Source organism: Falco rusticolus, chromosome 6, assembly GCF_015220075.1.
Source record: "Falco rusticolus isolate bFalRus1 chromosome 6, bFalRus1.pri, whole genome shotgun sequence".
NCBI lineage: Eukaryota > Metazoa > Chordata > Aves > Falconiformes > Falconidae > Falco > Falco rusticolus.
The window spans coordinates 26,114,997-26,133,174 of NC_051192.1; the positions used below are offsets into that span (position 1 = coordinate 26,114,997).

Here is an 18,178-nt window from a genome sequence, read left to right on the forward strand (position 1 = left end):
TGCCCTTTCAGTTCTCTCCCCCATCCCATTTCTGGGTGGAGTAAGTGAGCAGCTGGGTGAGTGTTCAGCTGCTGGCAAGGGTCAGCCCACCAACCCATAGGAAAACTCTGAGGAAAGAATGAGAAGGAGTTGGGATGCATCTTACTGGGCTACTTGTTTTGCCATGGCTCTCGTCTTTTACTCCCTGTGTGGGAACTACCAGATGCCTATTGTTAGGACTGGGTGGAAGAAGTCACAGTTCGTTTTCTCTTTCCCATCTACTGTTGTCAGCAAGAAGGCAGTATGGATCTCAGAAAGTTTAACAAACTAATAGCAGTTCCTGCAGCGTGAACCAACCAAATAAAATGTGCTGCTGCTTCTCTAATGCAGGCATAGGCAACCTATAGCTCTTAAACTCCATTAAGCTTGTGTGTGGCTTCTGCAAGGGCTACAGCATATGACAAATAGCAGGGAGTGCAAATACAGTTCCTGCACATTCTGTATGTCCAGCTGTCAGTAAAAACAAACAAACTGAAGCTCCCGAAGCCAGAATTACCCTGTCACCTTGAACCCAGCTCTACCCTCCAGCAGAATGCTTACCAACAGCCTATAATGCCATTTTATAGTTTGCCCTCTCCTTGGTACGATGTCGCATTAATTTGAGCTTGCATCTCTCATCTTCCTCAGACTGAAACTGTTGTGTATGATTCTGCATAGCCACAGTCTGATATCATGACTGCCAAACCACAATCTTCCTCTGAATGAAGTTTTCTTACCATTGGGTAAACCTATGGCAAAGCAGGCTCCTCCACTAACCCTGTGACTTCTGAGGAACTGCAGGAATTTGGATTCTATGGGTGCCTGAGCTTTTCAGGACTGTCTGAAGGCAAAAAACATGAAGAGGTGGTTTTTTTGTTTTTTATCTCAGAGTAAGGAGACTTAAATTTTAGGGAGTGAAATTCACTCTAAATCAAATGGAGCTCCAATAGGAATTTAATGGAACCATGTTTACCTCAGAGTCTGTTCTAAACTTCATTGTTACCATTAGAAAAACTACATCATAGGTGTTTCAGTTCTTGTGTCCGTGAAGTAGGAACAGTAATATTTAGACATTCTTAATAGGACCATCTCAAATCTAATTGGTAACTTTGGACACTGAGTATTAACCATTATTTATTGTTATTATTTTACTATTGCAAAGTGATAGTTGCTAGTGTAAACAAAACTTGCTTCATATAACCTATCGGGTCCATCACTTGCAATGGATTATTTGGTATAAGATGAAACACAAGGAGCTGTAACTTTAGCATGCTTGTAGAAGTAAGCATGCTTGAAATAGAAATAATTGTGATATCAATGGTAACAAAAAAATAGCAGTAGACTAGCAGCAGATTACCAAACTGTTATCAGTAGTGAAACCCTGAACACTGTATGTAGTGAAGTGGATGCTTCCAGAAAAGAAGATAAACCAAAATAAAGAAAATTTGTTTAAATGGTGACTTTGTGCTGATAAGACTAAGAATCCATTTTAGGTGCTGAGCTCACTTCGGTCTGCCTAATTATGATGTGTTGCTTTGATTGAAGTCATTCCCAGGTAGAGATCAAGCTGTGCAGTTAAGGAGTGGCAGAAGTGAAGCCCTGGCTTTTTTGGATCCGCATCCCATTCTTCCTCCTTCCCAGTGTCCACAGCTCAGGCTCCCTGCCCATCATCAATCTTCCCTTCCCCCAGTGTCCACAGCTCCCTCCTCCTGCCTCCCAGCTACCAGCTGGGTGAGAACCAAGGGGATGTGGCTGCTTTTGAGTTAGGCGTGTGCTGGCTGCCAGCAAACTAAACACGATGAATAAACTTTGAGTTCAGGCAGCAGCCTTTCGGTCATGGTAACAATTTGAAGGAAGTAGTCTTTTCTTTACTAAGATGTTATGTTTTATGAAACTTGGAGGAATCTCATAGTCTGAAGTTTTCTATTTCTGCATCACATGTAACTGAAATGAACTTATGGGTTCAACAGTTATTGGAGAGAGTCTGGCAAGATGGGTAGGCAAAGAGCACATCACCTAAGCCCTATTTCCTGAGGCTTACAATCACAGAGAAATTCCCTTTGACAATATAATAGATATAATTCCCAGGAGTTTATAAATAAGTTTTGAGAAAGGAACATCTGGACAATATGCAAAATACCGATCTCAGGATTTTCCTTACCATTTACAACATTCAAGGGAAATCTCCAAAGCCATTTAGTGGCATCACAGCAGAAAAACTACAGTTGTTTTGATCTGTTGGGATTAATACAGAAATTAGTAGACACTGGGATCACATGTCAGGAGCTGGAACATGACTCTATATTAAATGTCTTTGCTCCTGTGGTTAGGCCTCATTTCCCAAACATACAAAATTGTAATTCATTATCAGAACCTGGGTGGTGGTGGTGGTGGTGGTGATTTGTATATTTAAAAAAAAAAAAAAAAAGAAAAAAGTATTCATAGGTCCATACTATACAACCCTACTGAATGAAAGATTTTCACTACCTTTAGGACTTCCTGCATATTAAAGATCTTCTACTTGAACATCCACAGATGAGAATCATATGCTGTGTATGTATGAGTGTATTTTCTGCCTTTATTAAGTGCATTCTTTTTTTCACATTTACAACATTCTAGACTGTATCTGACTTAAATTCAGATACAAAAAGAACTGGTTTTGACATAGTGCAGGTAATATGATACCCGTTCTAAAATTGCATGCTTTCTTTTGTGTGTAATCTCTTTTCCTTGATATCACTTAAATATTCATATTGCATGTCATCTTTATCCCTCCTAGAGCACATTAAAAGTTGGGGGTGGGGAGTGGGGGTGTGTGGAGAAGTCAGACATCAAATTCACCTTGATATGACTTCAATGGAAGGAAGACAAAGGCATGAGCTGAACTCAGTGGCATTACAAATGAATTTATTTCTGTCTGTCAATAATTCAGATTTCACATTGAAAGTATGTCAGGTCACTGAAATGGTACGAAAAGCCATCTAGTGTCAAAAAGATGTTTAAGAAGAACTTAACGCCTGAAAGCAATCCAGTGGTTATGCCAATTCTGGATTAACTGAAAATAAAGGAGTAAATTTCGTAAATATTGATGAGCAAACAATATGCAGTGACTATAGCTTGTATTGGTCAGGCAGCACAGCAGGTGATACATTTTCACAGAGAAAGGAGACAATAGAGAAGTTCTGCACATCTTTATGAGAAACAATATTGAAATTAAAGATAAAAGATGGAGGAAAGCCCCAGATTATAAGGAATTTGATTTCCTAGCTCATGTATAAAAAGCACATCAAAGTGCTGTGCCATGACCACTGCAGAGCTTTCAGCAGGCCAGATCCCATAAAATCCTCTTCAGGAGCTCTTTCCTACATATAGAAGCTATATGGTCTTAATTCATGTGATATTAAGTAAAGAAGTTCAAATTTTCTGTGCAGTTTCTCTTATATTGACTTAAAACTATTATCTGTTTGTTATATCTAAATTACTATGCATTTAGACCATAATCACAGATTAAGTCTGCAAATGGTCACTGACCTTTTGCAAAGACCCTTTTGTTTTTCTACTCACAGTTCTGCCACCTGCCCCCAAATGGGTCCCTCAGTGCCAGCAAGGCTGACGAACAACCTCCAGTGAAGTGTCCAAGGGAATGAGCTAAAGGAGCACCTGCACAACACATGTGGGAACAGTAACCTGCTGCTGGATGGTGACAAGCAACGAGATGTTGTATCTTCAACTGTTCCACCTATGTAGGGAAGGAGACGGCAGTCCACTGCCTGGCTGATGGCTAAACCGGTAAAACAGATCTAAACCATGCTAAAACCTTGACTGCACACAGCCTTGTGTACTAGACTTGCTATTTTGATTTGTAAATCAACACTGCTAACCTGGTAACCCTGTTGTACAAACATATTTATAGCATTCTAAAGGTGGGGGGGGTTTTTCACTGATGTGATATTCCTATAAACTTAACTCTAATACAGGAAGTTACTTTATCGTAATCCACAGCAGGAAGTTGTGTAGCATCCTGAGCCAATATATAAGCATTAAACAAGATGAGTTCTCTTCTCTTATCTTTATCTACATATTTTCTTTATCTGGCATCTCACAAGACAATTTTAATTTAATCTTAACTAACGATACTGCAATGTAAAATAATGCAATTTTTAAGTAGTTCTGGGAGGCCTTTATTAGCCTAATGCAGCAAAAGGAACACCAAGATAACTGCTGAGCAGGGCCAAATGAAGCTGCAACATAGCTGGGAGGGACAGGCTGTAAAGTGCTTTATGTTGTTCCGGTGCTATGAGAGGGGTGCTAATAGTCTCCAACTGTAGCCAGGTCTCCTGAATGCCCTTCTGTGGCATTCGAAAGGGTACAACTTGAAACCAAATGGAACAGCAGAATAAACAGATAACTTCTGATATTAAAATCCTTCAGTCCCAACATTGTATGTGTTACACAATATATTTCTAAATTATGCTCCTAACCTAAAAAATTTCTTCCTTGAAAAACCTACCCAGAAGTCATTACTATATGCAAATATATATTGAATGCATAAATTTATAACATATAAAATTATTATATTTTTCTAATCATTAAGATTGCAGTAACATGGGTAAAGGTGCTTACCTGCCTTGATTCTTCCGTGTGCATATTCATTTTGTGGGTGTGCTTTATAGCAGCATTGCATGTTACCAGTTTTATAACCGATGAATTTTTTCCTGAATTGTAACCTTCAGGTGCAGTTTAGTACCATGCTTTCTGCATGTTTACATATTGTTGTATGTGTCTGCTCTTTCTTTTCAGTTCAACTGAATCGTGAAGTCCTCAGAACTTACCATCCTGCTGACTGAACTGAGTTGTAAAGCTATACATACATGCACAACTGACCTGGAGAACCAATACTTGCAGGCAAGTAATGCAGATTTGAGCCCTTGCCAGTGCCTGCAGACACATGGTAGGCAAATAATCCCATACTGTGTCTGTCAGCCACTGAAGTCCCTAACATAATAAGAACTGAATGACAGTCTTGCCAAAAGCAGCATCAGAGACTTCAGTATTGGCTTAATACTTGGTAAAAGCTCCACCTAGGCACTCTACATGCCTTAGGAATGCAAATATTTTACAGCACTCTGATCCTGGTAGGAGGTTCCTTCTTTGTAATCTTATAACAAATCCAATCATTTTATCCTGTGGGGCAATTTCTGCATGAAAATAGCAAATTCAGATATCTTTCTTAGTCAGAGGATTTGAAGCTTAAGTCATTCTGAAAGCTATACTGTAATTAATATGAAAAAAGAAAGAGCCTGCTAATATAAAAATTAGCAAGCCCAGCATATGCATGCAAGAAGCATAGTTTTTTGATTTAAATAATTTAGAGGCAGCATTAAAAAAAATTTAGATGAGACATAAGAAAGATCATACATTAAGACATGAATCTATCTACTTTTTCTAGCCAAGGCTTAGTTTACTGGAATAAAAACATTTTGACAGGTACCAAAAAGAGGTGGCAGGAGCTGATATCCTGATAATGATGGTATACTGTGTAAGGGTATCCCAGAGCAGAGGTAAATTCTGGGACTGCACACTGACAGCCATAATAATTATTTAATCCTGCTGGAGTTAACGGGATTACTGCTACCCTTTCCTGTTTTTCCATTAGAATAACCTTGCATAACAGAGAGAGTTTGGTGGAAAATGTACATATCTTCCCAGCTCAGGCACCAGAAACCCATGAGAAGGACCCTGAAGACGAACTACACCTTAAGCAAAAAAAACAGTGCTTCCTGTTAAAAGTCAAGACACAAAAAAACTTGACGTACACCTTGTCTCAGGAAAGGTTTGACAGAACATGGCTCCGTAGTGTTCAGCAGCTCAAAACAACTGGGCCATTTGGTGCTGTGGATGGGCAGGCTACGGTGGGTCCCATTGTCACCGCACTCTCTTGCATAGTAGAGGCCACCTTGCACCACCGCCCTTGTTGACAGAATAAAAGGGAGTGGCATATCCCTGTTTTTCAAAACAGATGATCTCAACTCCTGGCACCGAGCATTTGACGTGTTTCTCACTGCCCTGCATTCAAGCAGCTCACCCCTGTGGCTGTGCTGCAGGGACTGCAGACCCTGCACCTCCACGTTACCTCAGCGAGATGCCCATCTGCTACCGCTACTGCAATTATGTAGAAAATTCAGGATTGTTCAGCAGCTGGTCCAAGGTGTGTCCCTGACAGACAGAAATACCTGGTAACCATCTGTATGAAGTCTCACATACCGTGTTAAATCAGTCCAGGGAGCAACGTGCCCCAGAAGAGCTACAGAAACCCAATGCTCAGCACACCAAATTTGTGCGCGAGCTTTGCCATTCCTTGCAAACAGTCCCATTGGAGGTAGGGTTTGACAGGAAGACAGTCTGTGGTTCAATTGACAGGCTGAAGGTGTGTGAGAGCCAGTTGTGCCTTCCAGAAATTTAGCATAAAATCCAGAGAACAATGAATTTGTTGTCTCTATTGATTTTTGAAACAATGTAGCACCTAAGCTGTGTGTTGGCATGTTTTCAGAATGGTTTCAGCCTTTGTATAGTCCCCTTATCGGTTGCAATTGCATGGCAAAATTAACCGCTTTAGTCTCAGGCTAAGAATGCTACTTTTGTATTATGTTGATTACATTATCTTACATGCTGATAATAATCATACATGGTCTTGCTTTTTTTATACTGGTGTTTTCCAGTAAATGCACTCGTGTCATTTAAAAAAATCAATAGCTGTATTATCTTCAGATTGCCTCATGTATTGCAGCACTGTAAGAAACCAGGTGTTGGAAATACAATGTTAAGCCACCCAAAGCCACCGCAGTTAATCAGATTTAACACCTAACTGAACTAGGCTCAACCAGAGCTTTTGGTAGGAGTGGGAATAAACAATCCTGCTTAAGTAACTCTGTTGTATTATGTGAGAGCCCATTAATAGCTGCAGTTTCTATTAAAGCTGGATGTAATTCTAGAAGCCAAAGGCCCTGTTCTTGTTTAAGCATGTTTTGTACCTCGCATTTCTCTGGTACAGCAGGTCTTGGAAGGGCCTACCACTTATTTTTCTATGACCTGCAGACAGACTATTGATCATAAATGTATTTGCTTTTAATTAATATAGCATCAGGAAAAGCATATGAGAGGAGACTGCAGAGAGTACGCTCTGCTGGTTGACCTCCACAGTGATGCCATAGCACTGAGTCACTCTTTATTCATTCTCTTGAACCTGTAATGAAAAGGTGCATACTCTACCACAATTAAAGGGTTAACCTTTGTCATAGTTAGCCAGATTTCCACGACCAAACCGATGCAAAAACTTAGCTTTTGTGTTGCCTGAATAACAGAATTCCCCCAAACAACTCACACTTGAAATGGAACAAAACCCCCACCTCCAAAGCGCAAGCAGAGAGCAGGCATTGGTGTGGAGGGCCGGGGGTTCCTTGAGATGGGGTGGGATTAGAGACAGACTCCCAGGGAGTCAAGGTGAGTACAGCAAGAAGAGGGGACAGGAGCTCAAGGATGTCCTACCGCATTTTACTTTAAAAGGTATGCTTTTTCCTTTGTGGCAGTGCTTGAACTTGACTTTTTTCTCTTAAAAGGAACAGCCTTTTCTTTTTTTTTTGTGGCTTAGCGTAACAAAAGAACGAGCTTTTGAATGGTAGCTTGCTTTTCTTTGGCTTTCAGACAAGGGGAACGTTCCAATATCTCAGAATATATATTTTACCCATAGAAAAATGGGCTTTTTTATCCTCCTGTATCCTTTTTGATCCCTCTGCATAATTTTCTTAGGTTTCCATGCTTTTATCTTCACTCCATGAAGATATGCCCTTGGATCTTCCCAGTACATATGGTTGGGAACCTGCAACTTTGTGTACCAGGGCCGTTGTCACTGCTGGGGACATTGTAGTGGTCATAACCACTGCTTCCTGTACTGACTACACTGTTCCAGTGCTCATACTTTTAAGATCCCTGATATCAGTTCCCCCCTTCATAGGACTCATAGGCAACCCCCAGCAATTTTGCACCCCTACAGTCATGCCTTTTCCCAGAGCAAGCTGTCTGGAAGGAGACAGACCTTCCTGCAGAGAAGTTTGTCTCAGGAATTTCCAAATTCCTTCTCCTTCCTGTTACCCAGCAAATCTAACAGTCTCTCCTTTGACAGAGGCTCCTAGAAAAACACAGTCTCCGTAACTGCTGAAGGACTGATGCAGATTAAGGGGAAAAAACATGGGTTAATACATTTCCAGAACCTCTTTATTCCATAGACAATGCTGACCAGGAGCATACACAGTGGAGGGTGAAATATCCTGGGGAGATCACAGAAAAAATCCTGTTGCATAAAAACAATATGCTTCAAGAAAAACAGAAAGGCAGATAGGTGCATCTGTTATCAATCAGCTCTTCAGACAACAAGTTTAGGAGTCGTGGAGCAAAAGAAACAAGCCTTCCCTAGGGCTGAAATTCCTCCTTGGAATTTCTCAAATGTCCATGGCTGCAGAGCTGTAGTTCCCAGTCTGCCCCGTGCCTCCTTACCAGCCTGACCACCCAGCCGGGGAAACAAGCAAAATGTTGACTACCTGTCCAGAGACCATACCGGCTAGCTGGGAAAAGACACGGTTGCCTTACCAGTACATTAAGAGCTTTAGGCCATTAATTAACAATCCAACAAAGTGCTGATCAATTCCTGATCACATACGTACTAAATCACGGATTTTTTATTTGTTTGCTTTCAGTAAGGATATTTAAATTACAAAATTAACTTCCTGTGAAGTTGTCTATAGTACCAATTCAGCTTTTCTCCCTGAGTGGAAACTGCAGAGTACATTACACTGAGTGCTCATATACTAATGTTAAAAGCAGTTTGTTTTATAATGACAATGCTGACTGAATAGCAAAAGTTTCTGTAAAAACACTGGTATTTAAAGCTTGAACTCATGTCCTTGTATAACTCCCTTGTCCTTAGGGCCCTCAGTTCTGGCTCCCAGCTCCCTCCTCATTCCTAGCTGTCCCAGGTATCCATGCACCTCGTCTTTAACTCCAGGCAGCCGGATCTGCGTTGCCCTTTATTTGCCCTTCCTGACTTATTGCAGGCAACGCGGTTCCTGCCACTTGCCGCTCCAGCACTGGGCTCCCTGGCAGTTCTTGCAAGGAGAGTGGGGCCTGAAGCAATGAACTCCTGGGGGCAGGGAGAGAGGGGGAGGCAACCTCAAGGAGCATGTTCTGGCTGTATCGAGAGTGCATCCACATTAGTATGTTGGTTTGGATGATCTTTTGTTCTGCAGGTCCTTTCCTAGAGGAGTGGGTTGTCATCATGTGTGTGGCAGCAAGAGGCAGACCCCCCAGAAGAACCCTGCATCGGTACTGTATGTTCTCTTCACTTCCAAAGTGTGTTCTTGTACTCTTGGATATTTCCAAACCCTCCCTCAGCATCTGGACTCTGACTTCAAACTGAGGAGAATTCAGTAATGAATGTAGTTAATTTGAAACTGATTATTGTTTTTAAGGTCAATAATGGGAAAACCATGAGCACACAGCCCTCCTGAGAACACAACTCTGCAGGGATATGTTTCCCTTAACCAAACAATGCCATAGTAACTCACGGGATGTTTGCCTACACAACCTGCCAATCTACTGCCATGCTTTCCCTGTTGCTTAAAGCAGGCCTCACAAAACCTGCACTAAAAGTATGCAACAGTTACTACAGCATGCTTATTTCACTCAGAATAGGCTTAATAGGATGTGTTACTTGTGAATTTTTAAGTAAATCATCCAAATTCTCCTTGCATTTGCTGAAAAAAAAAATGTTCAATCTCTTCTGTTTGGTTTCTGTACTTGGAAAGCACAGGCTAAGTTTCACTATCCATGCTTCAATAAAAAACAGTGTTTCCTGTAAGTGCTGCCTATCTTCCTTGATCAGCCAAGGCTTACATCATGGACAAATATGCACATTTGTATTCAGAGGATGCAGACTCAGGATGCGTCCAACCTATTTCCCTACCACAACCTCATCATCCCCCGCTTCAGGTTCCTCTGTTCCCCAGGCACCACCCTGATTCATAATCTCAAGAAAGTAAGAGATGCTTGATGATCTTGCAGACCTGCACAACAACTGTTTTCAGTGTGGATTTTCCAGCCCAATTGACTGCCCACTATCTGCTAAGCAGGCTGGTGTTGCTAACTTCTGCAGCGTGAATGCTATTTGCTTATCTGCCATCAGAGAGGCTCTCACTCTGGTGTCTCTTAATGAAGGCCAGGGCCATTTCCTCTTCAGCATACAATTTCATTTATGTGGCTTTCTTCACTCTGAATTTCTTCATCCACTGCTAGTTACCCAGAACCTGCAAGACACAATTTTACCTTCTGATATGCTTTTTTAGGCCCAGAATCATTATTCCATAGCATTAGTTTTTCCTCCTCTCCAAAATGTCATCATTCTTGTCCCATCACTAATCATCATTTTCGAAGCACTTGCTTAAGTTTCATGTATGTGAAAGATATGCAAACCATAAATGTAGAGTACATTACCTTTTACAGATCTCATGCTGATGGCAGAGAGGAAATCGTGAAGTATGGACTTTTATTTAAAAAAAAAAAACCCAAACTGTATTTTAGAAAACACAGTGCAAGGAGAACTGTGGGAAACTGATTCTAATATCTTGACACTGGATAAATTCTGCACAGAAGAGTGCAGTGCAAGTTAGCACTGGGAGACCTCCTCACATTTTGGTGTGGCTTGGCTCCAACCAGTACAACCACACTTGGTGAAGATGGGTTGTGTCGGGCTGAGCAGCTTGCTGTGAATGTACTCTGGTGTTGCAGTGTCAGCTGCTGTAGGCTGACAGCATACTTTCTCGTGTAGTCATATTTTTAAACCTTGGGTTTGTCAGTTAACTGTGCTTTGACTCGAGGTCTAGAGAACCAGCCTAGATGCAGACGTCAGTATTGCAGGCATCTAAAGTTAGATAATATGAATTCCAGTGCTAATGCTGTAAAGATGGAAGAAAGTGCTTTCAGATCAAAGTTCAGCAGGGGTCTTTGTTGCCACTTTTTAAAAATACTTTAAGAAACTTACAAATATTTTCTCTCCAGTAAGGATGCATCAATCTTTCAGTCCCTGAAACAAAGGCATGCTTTTATGCAGCTGTTTCATGCAGCATTCATGCAAAAATCTTAGCAGTTTAAATAAATAAATTATATTTATAGAATAAATTATTCCATATATTATGATTTATTATAACATAGTTCGTAGTGTTCCTGAAACTACATAATGAAATTGTTGGTGTTGCTGCACGGGCAAGTAGTTTCTCTGCTCGCTCTTCCCAGACTGACCATATAGTTTCACTGTCACCCTTATGCTTACTCTTCCAATAGAACAAGTAGATCCTTTGGTGCACCTAGAAAATTTAATGAATCCTTGTCTAAAGTAAGTCGGGTGATTCATGCCCTAAACCTACCTGTTCTTCTACATTGACCACCAAGGGAAGCCCTGGGTGACACATCTTAGTTATCAACACCTGCACTGTATATGTAAAAGTTAAATGGGTTTCATTTCTCTGGTGGTGTCTGTAATGGCTTCAGACATTTCGTAGCAAAAATTAAACATATGACACCTTCCAAAGAGCTCAAATACATATTTTCTGAAAGCCAAGAAAGAACCTGAAAGTTCTTTGACCAAAGGAAAATATTGATCAGCCTTTTCATGAATCTTTTTGCCACAGAGCGATTAACATCTTAAAACTGTCCACAAAGTAAATGCACACAGACACAGTTGAGAAGAATACACCAAGAGGGAAAGGTGCAGGATCTGGAGCAGATAATCTTAAGCAGAGGAAGTAGGCAAAACCTGGACAGAACTTACTGAGGTTCTATATAAAGAATATTTTCTAGTTTTCTCTGTAAAATTAAATATGGAAAGCTTCTCAAACTGAAATATATCCTATTCTAGACTAAAAAATTAAACTGAGAAAACAGTAAAACTTTATCACTCTAATAGTCATGTCAAATGGCATTGTGTTAGCATGCTGCATTACATTATTTTCCTGACATAAAAAGACCTGGATACAGATAAATAAATTCTTAAATTACATGTCTAAATCTTGCCATTTCCCTTAAAAACTAGAGACTGAAGAGATAGTCTGAGTTAACTTCTTGCTCTAAAGCACAGAAAAGAAATCCAAAGTAATGTTTGTATGTGATGCTCTACAATTTGAAGAACTAATTTGAAGTTACTAACCTCTTGTATCCCCAACTATGTTGGGTGACTATGAGTCAAGAAAATTGCTACTATCTCCTACCATTGCCAATGTATGTCACCCTTACTACAAGGAACACGTTTCCTTGTTGGAGGCAAGTTTGGATATAGAGTATCCAGACCAAAAGAGTTCTTCAAGAAAAGCCTTGAACACCTTGCTGAAATATGAATTAAATAGGCCAGAAAGAGGTAGGTGGGAGAAGTTATATGTTGCAAGTACTAAGTTAAAAAACCCCAAAACAATATTATGGTTAACCTGATGGTATTGCTTAAGATGTGTGCCTTTTTTCATAACCAGGCAGCATGTATTCTGTAATTGCACACCGAATGAAACCACTAGTATGAGATACTCTGTTGATCAAATGACAAAAACGCTTCTGCACTTGCAGTTAGTAATAAAAGTTCAATGTGTGTCTTCGACAACAGTTGGCCTAGCTGGTCCATGACTTCAAAGCTGCAGTCAAAGACAGTTGTGCAATTTAGACTTTAGTATTTTGAAAACATGGAGAGAGTGGTAGAATTAAACTACTGAAGAAATATTTATGAAAAGTAAGGGCACAAAGTACACTCTGGTTTAATTGAGGACTACCGATCCATAGCAAAAAAAAAAAGGAGTGCAGTCACGAAGAACTAATATTTTTTGCCAGACCTTGTTGGATGTTATGATCAGCTCCACTTATGTACAACCCTGTGTAAAATCTTTGCCTTCCAATCTCCAAAATAGCTACATTACTTTTTGTATCATCCAAAAATATGCCCTCTGTCACAGTTTATCCTAGAGCAACTTTCAGAAATGAGTCACAACCTTTGTTTAAAGGTTTTATTTTTGAAATGCTGACACCAGCTTAGCTGTAGCACTGTCAACAGGGAATGCTACTACAGAGACTTAAATGATGCTGTCACGTAGAGTAGAATAAATTATTTCAATTGTAAACCAGCTAATTACACATTAAATCTGGTATCTCCTCCTCTTTGTTACAAGAAAGCTTTTTCCTGCTATGGATGAAATACAGCACTGTGCATAAAGCGCTATAAAGAGCCATTTTGTTTTTATCAGTATTGCTTAGTGTCTCATTTTAAGATTTGTATTTCTATTCATGTGATAGCCTCATGTTTTCTTTTGGCTTCAGTTTTGTGCTTTTTAAATTTCTTATGTACACATTGACAAATAGCCCAGAGGTCAAATCCCAATTTATTAATGTCTGAAATCTCATTATTTTTAAACAGATCTCATTAGTTTAAGACCTAACTGATGATTTTTTATGCTTAGGCTTATTAAAGTCGATAATAATATAACCAATGTAAATCCCTTCTTTATATAAATGAGCAATTAGAAACAATGTAAGCAATTACAAGCTATATAAATATTTTAATTATTTTTGTGATAAATATGATTAATTTTTCCCTGCAGAAGCTTGATTATAAATCAGTCACAATCAGGTGTCTCTGCAGAAGTGACCATTATACAGAGGAAACAGCCTGGCTTTCTTCAGTCATGTCAATAAGGAATGAACATGCCCTACCTCCAAGACAGACTAAATGAAAATAAAATGAGTATCACTCCAAACTGAACATTGGCTATACCTATGCACTCTTGGGAGAAACATGGCTTTCAGTGTTTCAGTGTTGTGTCCATGAGAATCCTTTTAGCTTTGATCATAAGCTTTGTATATAGGGTCATAAAAAAAGGGGTGCATCTTTGTTAACCATGTAAATAAAACTCCTCTGTGAGGTTGACATCCTACCCTTCCCAGGTAGGTTCCTTCAAATTTTTTTTTTTATACTGTCTAGTTTGGGTATTTGAAAAGATGGAGCTTTTGCTTTTCCTTAAAGTATAAGAAAACTTTGCATTTTTTTCTGAAGCAAATAATGTGTTTTGCCTACTGCACCTTTCTTGGTTTAGTCGCTTATCAGAAGATAATGGGGAGATGTGAACTCTCAACGATCTACATGAAGGAAATGAGACACAGAAACTTTAATAAAGACCTCTTCTGTGTTCACTCAATATTTAACTACAGATACAGCCGATGCCATAGGGCAGAATAAGGGAAGTTTAAGTGAGTCTTTTCATTTTCAGGAACACAACTGCAAAAGATCTCAAGCAGCAGTTTCCGTGTACTTTTTAATTATCCAAATGCAGGGATTGACAGAAGTTTTTAGAACACTGGAAAAAAAAACAATAAGAAACAAGCAAGATTACCCAATTGTCTTTCTTCAGCCCCCCTTTGAAGGTCACCTGTAACTAGTTTAGAATATGATTGAATAATACCATATGTTTAGTAAATTAGGTACAAACAGTAAAGGTAACTACAACTGAGCTAAAAGCATTTAAAAGTAATCTTCACAGATAAAACGAAAACATTTATGTTGTAATCCTTACATTGTGAATTACATTCATTACTGTATTCAGTGAGCTACTGTATTCAGAGGGCTACAACAGTTATAACACAATTTCACTGGGTCAAAATTGATTTGGGGAAAGATGGTAAGAGCTTCTACTCCAAAAGTAAGCAGTATTCTCAATTTCAAAAAGACAAGCTTTGATAAACAAAGGAACTGAGGATAATACAATTATTTTAAGTGAAGAGGATAAAACTAGGTGAACTTTGTGTCTCAAGAAAGCAGAAAAAGTTCTACTGAAGAGAGCTAGTTGAATAAATAACCACAAGCAAAAAGCAAAACATTTACAAAATGGCAAAGAGGATTAAGCACAAAGGAAATTTTATCTGAGGGATCAAGAAAAGGAAGGACAAAGTGAGAATTGCCAAAAATCAAGCTGAGTTAGACTTCCAGAAAGATATGAAAAGCAAACAATAAAAAAGATTCTTCATCCCCATAAACAAAAGACAATAAAGAAAGGACTGTAGTGTTATGGAATATGAAATAGAGAGAGATGGAAGATAATCTTGGCAAAAGATAAATTGCACTTTGCTATTGATTTGAAATGAATACTTTTCCTCAGTTTTTAACGACTACAATGATTGATCATGGGAGCAAAGGCAATTTAGATAATGGCAGGAGTGTATGGAAAAGCATCGTTCAGAACAAAGTTAGAGCAGAACTCTTCTCTACCCTGTTCCTGAAAAGAACTGTGAGCTCATGGGTCCACTGCCAGGTGGATGAAGAGGAGCAAATTTCACACCTATCACTGAAAAAAAAGGTGGTTAATTCCAGCAGTGGTGGTTTTATAGCCCATCACCATGACATCCAGGTATGTAGAACACACATAAACAAGTAGTAATTACAATTTAGGCCAAAACTGAAATTCACAGCCTTTTTATGTCATTCACCTTTTCCAAATGTAACTGAGTGACATTTCTATTTGCCAAGTGTTTCCTGCTGGGTATGTAAGCTAAACTTTAAGAAGCTTCAGTGATTTCATGTTTTTAATAAGACATAATAAGCACTGTCCAAGTATTAAATGTATGCTACTTCTACTATTATGATTTAACATACACAGAATTCTACAAGACTTACTTAATTGTCAAAATGTCCTTTTTTTTTTCTTTTTTTTTTGTAAGCAGTTGTCATTTTTCAAGAGATTAACTGCATGGCAGTACTATACTTACAACTATCAGTCAAATCTGAACTGACTGCAGAGGAAACCATAATGGCCTCCTGAAAATGATTTCACATGAGGACAGTTCTTTGTTTTTACTTTCCTCATGCAATTTAGAAGGGCATTTGCTCATTGTAGACAGGAAATTCATTTATTCAGTAGGAACTAATCATGAGGTGTTTGCAATCAGTTTTCTCAGCTAAAAATAGCTCAAGTTACTAAAAGATCATTGCTGCTTGTTACTACAATGACACAATTTAGAATTTCTATCATGTATAATAGCCCAGATTTGCTGAGAAATTCTGTTCCATGAGTTTTGACTCACTGAACTGTGAAGTTGGCTGTGGTTGCTGTCCTCTCTGTAAGCAGAAATCTGAGAAGTGGGGCAAGCAAATCAGAATGGGAATGGAGGAGCAGAGCCAGCTTGGCAATATTAGAGATGAGTGCTTTTGTTTTTAAAGGAAGGGAAAAAATGCCTTGAAAGTTGTGCATTCTCTGTGCCTACACTGGCTCTGTAGCAACTTGCTTTTCTGTTCTTGTAATAACCATCAAAACAAGACAGCAAAAGTGCTCTTCCTCACAGCACACTAGTTTTTGCTTCTCACAGTCACATACCAGGTTTGCATAGAATTAGCCTAACATAACCTTTACATAAATATTAGCAATGAATGTTCTCCTCCACAAAAAGCAAGCACAATTCTTTGCTGCCCATTGGGTGGAGGGCTGGTAAGGGCAGCTTTATCCCATATTTGAGTCTTCATTTGTGTTGGCAATGCCTCTCATGTAAGTTGGCAGCCCTAAATTACTTTGCTGCCACAGCCCCCTATGGATCATTGCAGCAGCTCGAAATAGCTGTTCAAAGTGAGGAAACCTCTACACAAGGAATTTTCCCTAGGGAGACATTTCAAGAACTCTACAGCCCCTTTGTGCTACTGGGAAAGTGTAAAGAGACTGTGTAAGAATACAGAATTCATCATTGTCCTTTCCATACAATAAAACATTCATACTTCCTCATCTTTCTTTCTGGACTTGATTATTTGTTGACACCAAGCTTGTCCTATTCAAGAACGTGGGTAAGAGCAAAGATTGCTTCATGCTAACTCTGTAAGCTCTGTGAGCTGCAGCTGGTTTAGCAATGAAAATAGGGAGCAGCTTTGGCACCATACAGGCTTGCATCCCATTTCTGACTGCCCCAAAACATTGTTTTGGCATGCAGGAACCCTGAACCACTCTGACTTGGGCTTGGTTACACACCTAACATAAAGAAATGCAAACAGAGTTGATATAGTTACAGGAATTTTTTACGAAATAGAATTTCCTCCTGTGCACAGGGTAATGTACCTGGCCAGTTACAGCCTGTTGTGCCAGAAAATTACTACAAAGGAACCAGATCATAAACAATTTTTGGTCCTGCATCTCACAATCATATGATGATATCTGAGCCTTCCTGTCTTCCCAAGCCTTCCTTCCTCCAGATTCAAATGTCTGATTAACGTTATGAAATCATTTAAACTGCTCTAGATAAATTAGCGTAACCTCTTTGAATGGACACTTTCAAACCTGCTAGTCCTTCAGCTCCTGTTCTGCCCTTTATCTCTGGGTAATCACAGTTGTAAACATGAATTCAGCAACCATCTTTCCAACGATGACTCACAGAACCTCCCTCTAATCCACAACAATCTCCTTCTGTCCTTCCTGAAATCTCAGCCTGTCTTTCAGACAATACTTTGTTCATGTCTGGCTGTCAGTCAAGTTCAAAAAAGAGCTTTCAGTGTTTCTTTCCTTTCCCTCCTCCACCTGTTTTGTGCGTATCTGTCAGCGATCCAGTCTCTCATGAATATATACATTTCTTTTTATGTGTCCATACCCATACTCTCTGGCTTCAAATATACTACATCACCCTGCTAATTTTCTATCACATCAGGGAAAGTACTTGTCTTTGTACTCAAATTCTTCCACTGTTTCGTATTAGTGCTGAGATCACTTCCCTCCTCGTGCCAGCTGGTGATGCTGGGCTGTACTGTCCCTTGTTAAACTCTGAAGCAAGTACCTCACATCGCTTTGTAGGTTATCCTTCACACTGAGAAGTTTCCTAAAAGTAAAAAATAATTGACTTCATCTTTTGGAATCTTGTCCTCCTCTGAAGTGTCTTAGAAACACTCTTATGGGTGATTGGTGTGCCTTAAACCCCAGAGACAACAGTCACAGCTAGTGGATTAGGCCCACTTGTACTAGTGCCTGGTAGCAGGTGAGAAGACACTGAAGTCCTGAATTGGGAAAGGCAGAGAAAGCACTAGCTGAAGGGGGCAGACGAGCACAGGCAGACCAGGAAA

The 18,178-nt window shown here is 39.5% G+C and overlaps 2 long non-coding RNA genes across 2 annotated transcripts; both read left to right on the forward strand.

Annotated features, from left to right (window-relative positions):
• On the forward strand, nt 1-4,923 carry LOC119149680. The gene is made up of 4 exons (XR_005104829.1): nt 1-882; nt 2,512-2,571; nt 3,585-3,807; nt 4,819-4,923. It is a non-coding gene; the product is annotated as an uncharacterized LOC119149680 (long non-coding RNA).
• A 16-nt stretch (nt 4,924-4,939) lies between these two features.
• LOC119149681 lies at nt 4,940-16,859 on the forward strand. Its single transcript, XR_005104830.1, has 2 exons — nt 4,940-9,393; nt 13,698-16,859. It is a non-coding gene; the product is annotated as an uncharacterized LOC119149681 (long non-coding RNA).
• The last annotated feature ends 1,319 nt before the right edge of the window (nt 16,860-18,178 follow it).